The 10,659-nt window shown below is 39.8% G+C and overlaps 1 long non-coding RNA gene across 1 annotated transcript; it reads left to right on the top strand.

The window, feature by feature from the left end:
* Window positions 1-6: 6 nt before the first annotated feature.
* Window positions 7-9,849, top strand: LOC107195784. The gene is made up of 3 exons (XR_001517033.2): window positions 7-469; window positions 7,460-7,648; window positions 8,673-9,849. It is a non-coding gene; the product is annotated as an uncharacterized LOC107195784 (long non-coding RNA).
* The last annotated feature ends 810 nt before the right edge of the window (window positions 9,850-10,659 follow it).

Below are 10,659 nucleotides of genomic sequence, written 5' to 3'. Positions count from 1 at the left end.
AGTCACAGCGCGCGCCCGCCGGCCTCCGCCTCCCTGCACCCTGGCCGTGGGAAGACCTCGGGCGGCTGTTCTGACCTGGGGGGCGGCCCGCAGCCCACGTTCCACGGAGGCTGCGCTTTCTACCCACTTCCATTCCGCTGTCCAGGCTTCCTGTCCTTGAGGACTCGAGCCTCGCGTGCCTTAGACGGGAACTCCAGGAGGAGCCGTAGGAAGAGAAAAGAGAAGGGGGTGGCGAATTCTGTTCAGACTCATCTTTTCCTCTGTTGCTTTTGGTGACCTCTTGGTGAAACCTGAGGGAAAGGAGTCTGCCAAAATACTCTCCAGGCAGGTGTAGACATCGACATCTGGCTACCAAATCAATGAGGGAAACCTGAGAAATGATTTTTGTGCCGGTTATTGACTTACTACCTCGCAACTGAAAATTCACCCTTTTTGACTGCGCTGTGAAAATGGATCTGGGCCTTTTAAAGTAAGTTTTCCTTCGCCAGCAGGGTCTGAAGCTTTGTCAGTAGATGGAGCTGAAGGGACATTACAGCGGGGAAAAGGAGTTTTCTTCTTGGTTTTGTTTTATTGGTAGGCAAGCTCTTGTAGCATACCTGGGTGTCTCCAGTGCCAAGCTCCTGTAGTGCTGGGGGGCGGGGGGGCGGCAGCAGTTTTTTTTCTCACGTCCCCAAAGCTAGGTTTTGTAGTGAAAGGCGTAAAGTGGGACACTACCCTGTAAATGGCTTTCCAGGCACGTAGAGACCAATTTTGAAACAAATTCCAGAGGCAGATTTCCAACGAGTTATGAAGGTGTGACATCACAATGACTTCTCTGCCATTCAGTGAGCCAGGCTGTTCCCTCTTCAATAAGGACTGAATCTTAGCCCTGGAAGGGGCTGGGGGAACCTCTTCTTTGAGAACTCTATTTCCCAGCCCAAGGGTTAAAGTTAGCCCTTTAGAGCTGCTATTTCTGTATTCTCTAGGATTCTCTTCTCACTAGTGAATCTCTCATTACTTTAATCCCTTATTGTAGTTAATAATTATTTTTATTAAGCATTTTATTTTTATTAAGTTTTACCTGTTGTCTCCAGCTTATTTGGTTGATTCGTACAAACTTGGACTTAGTGGTGGCCTACAATTTGTGAGGTTAAGATGCCAGAGCTTCCCTGATATGATGTGGAACAGGGAATCCAAAAGTTTGAGACTTATATGGAACCTGCAAACCCATCTCTCGACTATATTCCATGCCAAGGCGCAGAAGACACTCCCTTCACTGAATAATTGAGAAATACATTAGTGAGATGTTCCCCTCTGTAGGCCATGTATGACTATAGAGGATGCCATTATTGAGATGGGCTCCTTGATTTCAGTGGGGAGGACAGGATCCCGAATAGCAGAGTCCAAGCATTATTTAATCACCAGAGATAATGTGGGTACATCTGCCTTTAAGGGCAGCAGTTGTGTATAGACAATCAGACTGCCTTGGTCCACACAGATGGCCTAGGAACAAAATAGATAGGTTGCATAATACTAATAGAGTACTGCTTGATATTTATAACAGGAAAAGTTCTAAATCAAGTGACTAAAACCTGACATGAGTCACCACAGTGGGTAATTACAGCCTCTTGCTCAGTTTTCAGACCTAAATAATTCACAGACTCTGAACCCCTTGATTGAAGGAGGGTTTGGGTCCCCTTTCGGAAGGACCTTACACCACTGCCACCAGTACACATTGTAAATGTTCCCCCAAATCTTCCCCCAAAAGATATGTGGCCATTTACTAGAGTGATGGTGCATTGGAGACAAGGAAATACGCAAATCTTTTGAAGTTTACTGGACACTGGCTCTGAACTGATGCTAATTCTTAGGGACACAAAACACCATTGTGACCCTCCAACATACTTGGAGTTTATCATGGTCAGTAGACAGAGGAAGTCTTTGCTCATGTCCAACTCACAGATGGTTCAATTCGTTCAGTTGATCCGCATACCTGTTGTGTGGTTATTTTCTCAGTCCTAGAACTGACACTAACTACACATTGGCTTCTTATCCAGAGTTCGAGGCCCATTACAATACAAAGATCTAAGTGGGAAGTTCCTGGAACTTTTGCTCCCTTCCAAAATAGTAAACCAGAAGCAACTAATGCTACCATAAAAGATTCGAAAGAAGCAGTTAAGTCATATTCCCACTTAACTCACTGGATTGGCCAGTGCAGAAGTCATATGAATCTTGGAGAATGACTTTGGACTGTTATAAACCTAATTATAGGAGGTAATTTCAATTGTGGCTGCTGTTTCAGATGCAGTATTTTTACTGAAACAAATCAACATAGCACCTGGTAAACAGCTATTGACTTGGCTAATGCCATCTTCGCTATACTAATTTATAAAAACCACCAGAAGCAGCTGGCTTTTACTTATCAGGGCAACAGTATACCTTCGCATTACATCCTCTGTGGTTTATCGATTCTTCTTAATATAGTCTACAGAGATGTTGATCATACTGATATTCCACAAAATACTACACTGGTTCATTTTGGTTGCTCATAATGAAAACATTATGCTGATTAAATCTGATGAGCAGGTGGTAGCAGGTATTTTAGATGCTTTAGTAAGATATATTTGAACTAGAGACCAACTATGAGGTGACAACTCTAAAGTCCTGGCAAGGCCTGTACCTCAAGGGTGGGGTAAGTTCAAGGATAGTAAAACTATACAAGGAAAAAGCCACTGAGAGATGAATCCAAGCAAATGGTGTGGGTTAGATATGAGGATGGGTAAAAAGAGTGAAGTGATTGCTGCAGAGACTGGTCATACCAATCATGTGGCTATGAAAGGACAGCAACAATCCAGATGGTAGGAAAAGAACACCCTAAACCCTGGGAAATCAAGATTTGGGAGAAGAATCACTAACTTCTCTCGACTCTTACCTCAAGGACACTTGGCCTGGCCTGTCAACTCAGAATGCTTTGGTAACTACCCATTCTTAACTTAGATCCTAGATCCTTAGATCACAGGACTTAGATCCTCAGTCCTTAGATCTTAAACTAAGGGCTGTTGACCTTTCAGGTGGATGACCTCCACCCGAGATGACAGACATTGATATGGTTCCCCCTAGCCTAATAATATTGTCAGACTCTCTATCATCTAAGAAAAAACAAACAAACAAAAAAAAAAAAAACAAATTTTCTTATATGCTTTCTCTAGACTATAAGTACTGCTCCAAATTTAACTGATTGCTGCATCTTTCATTCCATCCTGACCCTACTGACAAAAACTTAACAGCTGTTCCTTTGAACACTGAAGTATCAAACCTTGACCCCCATGTCAGCAATGCTGTTGCTGAAGTCACTAGAAATCTATTAGCAGAATGTAGTTCACCTACGGCAGCCTGTTCTATAAGGGCTAGGCTGGTTGGCTCTGATGGAAAGATTGTTTCCTCCAAAGCACTCCAACCTACTTTGCAGGAATTTTTTAGCTCCAATCAAGGAGTTTGTCCATCACAAGGGGCACAAAATTGGCTGATCCTTGTTGTATAATAAATGATATTTATACTTCTAATATAGTTCATGCCCCCAATAATGTACTACTTCTTATATGGACATTAGGCCCAACAAATATAAACTTGTCTGAACTCTATAATGCAAATGATTCTAGACAATCACATTGCCCCAGGCTTCCTGCTGGCTGGTCAAGGTAGAATATATTTAAATACCAAAACCTGTTGCTGCGTTTGGACTAATGAATCAGGGAAGATGGAGCAATCCATTTCTTACCTTAAAGAGAAAGTAGTATGTCTTGCTAAGGTCAGTTTCAGCAGCACCTGAGACACTGCATAGCTCTGGATGGGGGGCCTTTTTACGATTTATCTTTCAAGTTGGCCTGATCATCCTGCTAGGAGTCATAGTCATGGTCACTCTCATTTTATGTGGCCTAAGACAAACAGAAAAGATTTGGCCCAAGCCCCTACAATTAATCAGTACAGTTAATTAGGTAATCTAATGGGTGAGCTGAACTGAAAATAATTCTTACTTGACTACATGAAAAGTCAGGGGGTAGTTATTGGAAGATGGCTCTGCCACCACATGACCATACATGTCTTCACATAGGCCAGACAGACAAGTCTAACCAGAGTCTTGGAATGCCCTGAAATTCCTCCTTAACCAAGGAGAGATGTTTCTTGTGAGAAACTGCCAAGAGGAGTCTTGCAGAAGGCTGCCATAAAACCATTTCTCACACATCTCCCTAGTTTCAGTTGCACACAGGACTTTCCACCTTACTGCCACAAGCTTTTGTGTAAGTCTAGAACTGCCTGGCTATGGTTTAGATGGCCTCTCTAGCAGATCGACCCATTACTTCTGTCTCTGTCATCAGATCCCTCCAGTTAGTGTCATTCTACAGGACTAAAGATGGTTGGCGACACCATGCTGATATTGTTTTTGCTGTATAAGTAATAAATTGTCTGAATTGAGTTGAGCCTGTGGTCATCTTCCTGGCTGAATCTCTAGAAGTGTGGCAAGCTAACCTAGCAGCTCAGTAGTGGTCCTTGTGGCTGTGTTAGCCACCATGCTGCTGCTTAGGGGCTGCTCAACCACTTGTTACTTAGAGAGGTAGGACTTTCCTCATCTGAAGGGTGAGCAAAGCCATTCTAACTCAGGGGGAAATACTTATGCAAAAAAATAGGGGTGAACAGAAGCAAGACTTTGGCATATTGGGGCAATGAAAGGCTGCAGGGATAGAGCAAGTGGAGAGAGAGATGGAAGACATGGGAAAAAGAAGTTAAATGAGAGATCAGGGTGGTAGAGAAGAAGATACAGTGATGGATCTGGCGGAGAGAATCAGTCTAGAAAGGAAGAATGCCTCCTTCCCTCTGAGATCAAAGAAGTTAGCCTCCTCCATATCGTTTCCAACTCCCACTATCATCTGGTCTTTCTCCTACCAGGTCTCCTGACATTCTGCCCTACTGTCACCACTTTCCCAATATTCCATGTTTTAAATGTCAATCACACTTTCTTGCTTAAAATCCATCAGCAGTTTCCAACCACCTTCAGGTTTGATTCTATTCACTTTAGTATGAACCCTAAGTTCTTTCAAGTTCTGACCTCTGCCTTTTTATTCAGCATTGTCTCCTACCTCTCTTTCAGATATAATCTTCACTCTAGTCATGCTGAACAACTTGCTTTCTCCTTAATGAGCCACGCAAACAGGGCCACTATGTATGGTTGTACAGAATGCACGTTGAACATCTCTAAGAGATGCCATCTGTATTGCTGACATTGTCAATTTGTAGTTATTAGAACTATATTCTAGAATATGGCGGTAAAGTGTCTCATTCTAATAAAATTAATGTGACAATTTTGTGACATATGGAAGTAAAGTACCTTGAAGAAAGGGACAATTTTATAAAAACTTGAACAGATCCTTAGTATGATTATTTAGATTTGGACTCTTCTCCAGCTGCCTTGTCTACCAGCAAACTCTGACTCTTTCTACACAGTGAAGCTCAAACATTATATCTCTTCAAATATTCAAACAGTTTATCTCATGGTCTGGAAATATTTGTTATCACTCCTCTCAAATGTTTAGTGTTGAATTTTTATTATTCACCTTCATTTCATTTTATCCTGAATGAACACATGAGGCGTTCTGGATCAGAGGCAGATTTCTTATTACTTCACAGTAAATAAGAACTTCATGCTCCCCTCTCTCTCTCCCTTTCAGAGTAATTCTCTCCACCAGAGCTATTAATCCCCATCACTGTATCGCCTCAGGCCTTACCCCTAGGCAATGTGAAATTTCCTGTATGAGTGGCCAGATAACTCCATAGACAAGAGACAAGGAAAAATGATTTTTCTCTGCTTATAAAAGTGAAGGAGGCAGTTGTCCTCCTTTTTCTCTCCTAAAAGGGTCTCCTCCTTACTCCAGATGTCCCCAAGTTCCACGGCCTCATTCCTAGCTCAAATTTAAACATCTAGAAAGGTAGCACCCCAGTTTCCCCAGCACCTTCAGAACTAACCTAGGTGCCTATCCCAGGGTATACCTTTGCTTTGAGGAAGATAAGTTTCATTCTCCCTTTAGAGCAGAGTAATTAGCTCTGTCATCAGGGAAACAAACAAATTCAGATCTAATCCTATAGTATGAGAAAATGTATCTAGGAAAAATGGAAGCTAACATTCTCTGTTGAACATATGTTTCTGTGGCTTAGGAGGCTAGAGCTTCCTATAGTTCTGAAAAATATAGAGAAGTTTTATTTTCCGATATCTAGAAGCTACTTGAGGGTAGAGCCCATATAAGGTTTCAATCTGATTCCTTCAGGACACACAACTTTTGTGACTTTGGGTAAGTTATATAATATCTTGAAAACTCCATTTTTCAATATGCCACATTGGGATAGTAATAGCTATTTTTCAGCATTGCTGTAGACTTATAAGAGGCAACAAATGACATGTTAGGAAAGCATTTCCCAAATACCTTTCATTTTCCCTGCAAAAGGGAAGATGGTCTCCATGAAGGGGTGAATAGGGTAGAGAACATTTGAAATAGCCATTATGGGAAATGGATAATGGATTCCACATGGATAACTGGATACCATTGATTTGTCATGCAACAAGTCTATAGTTTTCTCTCCCTGGCATTGGTCTATAGCTAGAGAGCCCAGGGAAAGTGAGTGCGAGGAGATCCAGGAAGAGCCCTTTCTAAAGAATGCACGAGCAATGGCCACGTATGGAGTGCTCAGGGTTGGGAGCATATTTTATTCTACTCTTTTCTCTACTCACATAAATACATTTTTGCAGTTTGGTAAAATAAGTACTCATTGTAATCTTGAACAGGAAAAGAGCCAGTGGTGAGGTTCCTGGAAGGCATGAGGTCTTGCTCCATGCCTCTAGCAATAAGAGGATCTGTGTCTATATAAGAGCCTCAGGTTATATTTGATAACTGTAACATCTATCACTTCCCCTTTCAGCTGCTGCTCTAAGTCTGTCTTAAATGCTGACATATGCCACACATTAGGTGAAAAGGTGGAAGGAGGTAGGGACAAAATTCTAAGAACTTTATAAAATTTCATAATTATGATTGGATAAAACTATAAAGGATAGAGGGTTCAATCATTTTCTCCCCTTTACCTGTTGGGAAAAGCAGTCTAGCAAGGGCCCTGGAAATCTCTATACATCGTTTCTGGGTATGCCAAGAATGCAAAGCCCTGACTACTCATTACTCAAGTTATTTCTCAGGGTTGCATTTGCAGTGAGCAACCTTGAGCAACCAAGTAATATCTTCTCCCAAACACAGAGCGGGCTTACTTAACAAACACTATAAAAGCAAATCCTCCAAGTTTAATATTCCTTGGCTGTGACAGAAATATACTATGTATAACCTGGACCTTTCCCCTTATATCCCAAGAGATTTGGGGGATGTGGGAAACTGGTGACAACATCATGCTCATGCCCCTTTGACATGTTTATTTGTCTCTAATCCAGGCATTTCATGTTTTCTGCTGACATCCATGAAATAGTAACAAGCCCCAGACCTTTCACCGACTCTGAAACTACTCACCTACCTAAGAGAATCTTGACATTGTTGGCATAATCTTCACCTTTTGTGCTTTCCCTCCCACGAAAGAAAGCTGAGAGAGAATGAGTCAAGTAACAAAATAAACTGCTGAGAAGGTAAGAGAAAGCGAGCTGAAGTAAGAGCGCCTTTTCTTTACAGTCTTTCTATTTGAAATTATTGACTTATACGTCTGTCTCCCCCAACATAATGCAAGCTCCTAGAAGTCAAGACCTTTTGATTCACTGCTGTGTCTTAATGAGTAAAGTAGTGTCTAGCAATGTCGAAGCTTAATAAATACTTGTTGAATGAATTAATGATTATTTGGGCCCTGAGCTACCAGGTAGGGTGAATTGGTAGTACTCATAATGGGTCGCTCTGGCTCATAATAGAGCTGTTTGCTCTTGAGCTTCATTTAAGCTATTCCTCTTGTCTTTGTGAATCAGCACTAAATCTTTTTATTTCTGTATGGTTTTTTTAAATAAAAGTCCTTTAAAGAGAATTTCCCCCTAAATTTTTTAATAATCATCTCTATTATTAAAGGAAGTAGAATATGGGGATAGAAAGAAATGAACACCATATAGTGAGTGACCAGTTTATGCTAGATGCTTTACTTGTGTTGCCTCATTTAATTCTCACAACTCTATAAGATTAGTATATTAATATCTCTTTTATATATATGGAAACTTAGGTACAGAGGTTAAATAACTTACTTAAGGATACATAGCTATTAAATGGTATAACTTGCATTTTCTGGCTTTAAAATCCTCTTTTTGATACAGCATTGTATAGGGTTATGTTATATTAATCCTTGGGTTATAGCGAATAGATTTTCCAAAATAAAATTTAGGGTGTAACAGTCAGGGTTCAATATAAACAAACACAAGCAATTCTAGGTATTTTAAACAGGAAGCTATTTAATAGAGGGTGCTTACAAAAATCCATGTCAGGATTGAAGAAGTGAGTTACAAACTGAGCCCCCAAGAATGAATGATTCCAATATAATACAGAGTTGACGTATCAGTGGAGCTATTACTGCTGAGGACTACTGGAATACAGGTTTCAGGAACATCACCTTAATGTAGAAGGTGGAGTCCAAATGCTACTGCTGCCACAACTGCTAAATTGCTTATTGTCTTCCAGGGGGCTAAATAATGGATCATCGAACACCGTGCAGAAAACTAATTCTTTGACCTCAATTATAGGAGAAATACAGCCAAAAGAGATCAGAAGGATGTCCCAACTTCTTTTATGTTTTCTAAATCTCGCATGAGTTTATCTGACAGACCTAATTCATATCCATAGCTGTAGGTGCAAAGACATCTAGGAAATGTTTTAAGCGTCTAGTATCTACATTATGAAAACCACCATAAGAGAAGAGTAGAATGGACATTGAGTGAGCCAACCTGCAAAACTTACCACAGCATTGGGAAAAATACAAAGACTTTTATAGAATCGTATAAATATAATGTATACAGAACATTATAAAATGTTCGAAACTTACCCTGTGCAGGAAAACATATACTATATGATTGCTTGTTTGAACTCTGAACTTTTGACATTAAATCTTCATAGCTATAATTTATCCAAGTAAAAATATCCTCTATGCACAAAATAATTAAGGCCAATAATATGTCTAAATGTGCACGTATCAGAGATGGGAAAATTAGTTGTGATGTAGGATCATTACTTTCATTTTTCTATAGCCTTTTATTTGCTGACATGATTATTGGCATGATTTTGGAGAAGAGGAGTTTTATTTCCACCAGACCCCAGACCTTTCTCTAGATTCTCTTCGGCTCCGATTTTTCATATGTTAACGAAATACTCAAATAGGAAAGGCTTAATAATTTAGTACTCTAAACTTCAAAGACACTTGGCACATCCAGACATTTTACGTGGAGGCTACAAAGCAGCAAAAAGATTTGCCCAAGATCTATGGAGACTGCACTAGAAGCCAGGTTTTCTGACTCCCTGTCCAAAGCTTTCCCATCACAACAAAACCAAGCCTTAGATTGTATGCTTCTTAATACAGAGTGATAACATGTGTATGTGTCGGTGCGCGTGTGGCTCCACTTATATCAAATTCAATAACAGGTAAAACCAAGCTAAATTTTTAGGGAAGCATACTTACATATTGAAATATAAACCAAAGCAAAGAAGTGTTAACCATCAAAGTCTGGTTATTGGTGAAGGCCAGGAGTTGTTACTGGCAAAAGCCACATAGGAACTTTTGGGGTGAGAGCAATGGCTCAAGAAACTCACAGTTTTGTAGGACTCGAGCTTTCTTTGAAAAAATAAAAAAAAACAATGTAATGTATTTGACTTTTTTGTCTTTAATAACACTTAGTTTTAGTATGGTAAAGCCAAGCTAAGTGCTTTCCACAGATCATTTCCTTCAACTCTCACGAGAACACTCTAATAGAGACACTGTTATTACCGCTATTTTATAGAGGAGGAAATTGAGGCACAGCCTTTACTAACCTTTCCAAATCTGCACAGTTAGGTAGCAGACCTGATATTTGATCCATCTGGTTCCAATGTCAGCTACTTAACCACTCTGCTCTGCTAGCCACCATAAACTTAGTGGGTGAGTAAATTTGGATGCCTTTTTCTTTTTATTATTATTTTATAGTCATAAAGATTATAATTATGAAAAACATCTTAATAAGAGAAAAGATAGGTTGCAAAATTATACACACATAGACATAATTATGATTATACCTATGTTAAAAAAATATATATATGTAGGTATAAAAGACCAAAACATAAAACACTGGTTAGAAGATGAAAATATGGGTGCTTATTTCCTGCTTCTCTGTTTTCCAAATTCATTTTAAAGTGGCCATATTAAATTTACAATGAGAAAATGTGCTCTAAAATAAACTTTCCATTTACCTGAAACATAAAATTTCATTTCCACACTCTTCTTTCCTACCGCTTTGTATAATCCTTAGAAACCTCTTGTGCTCAATGAGTGACTTCATTATTAAATTGATAGCACTGGATCATTCTAGCTATGCAAATCACAAACCTACAGCCAGCTGAGGGAAAGGCAGATAAAAGATTACATTAAAAATTAAAGCAACATGTGGAGATGTGGAGATAATGTGCTTACAGTTATTTTTAC

The sequence above is a fragment of the Pteropus alecto genome, unplaced genomic scaffold, assembly GCF_000325575.1.
Source record: "Pteropus alecto unplaced genomic scaffold, ASM32557v1 scaffold20, whole genome shotgun sequence".
Lineage (NCBI taxonomy): Eukaryota > Metazoa > Chordata > Mammalia > Chiroptera > Pteropodidae > Pteropus > Pteropus alecto.
Note: the sequence above shows the minus strand (reverse complement) of the source record. Positions and strands in the feature narration are given on the sequence as shown.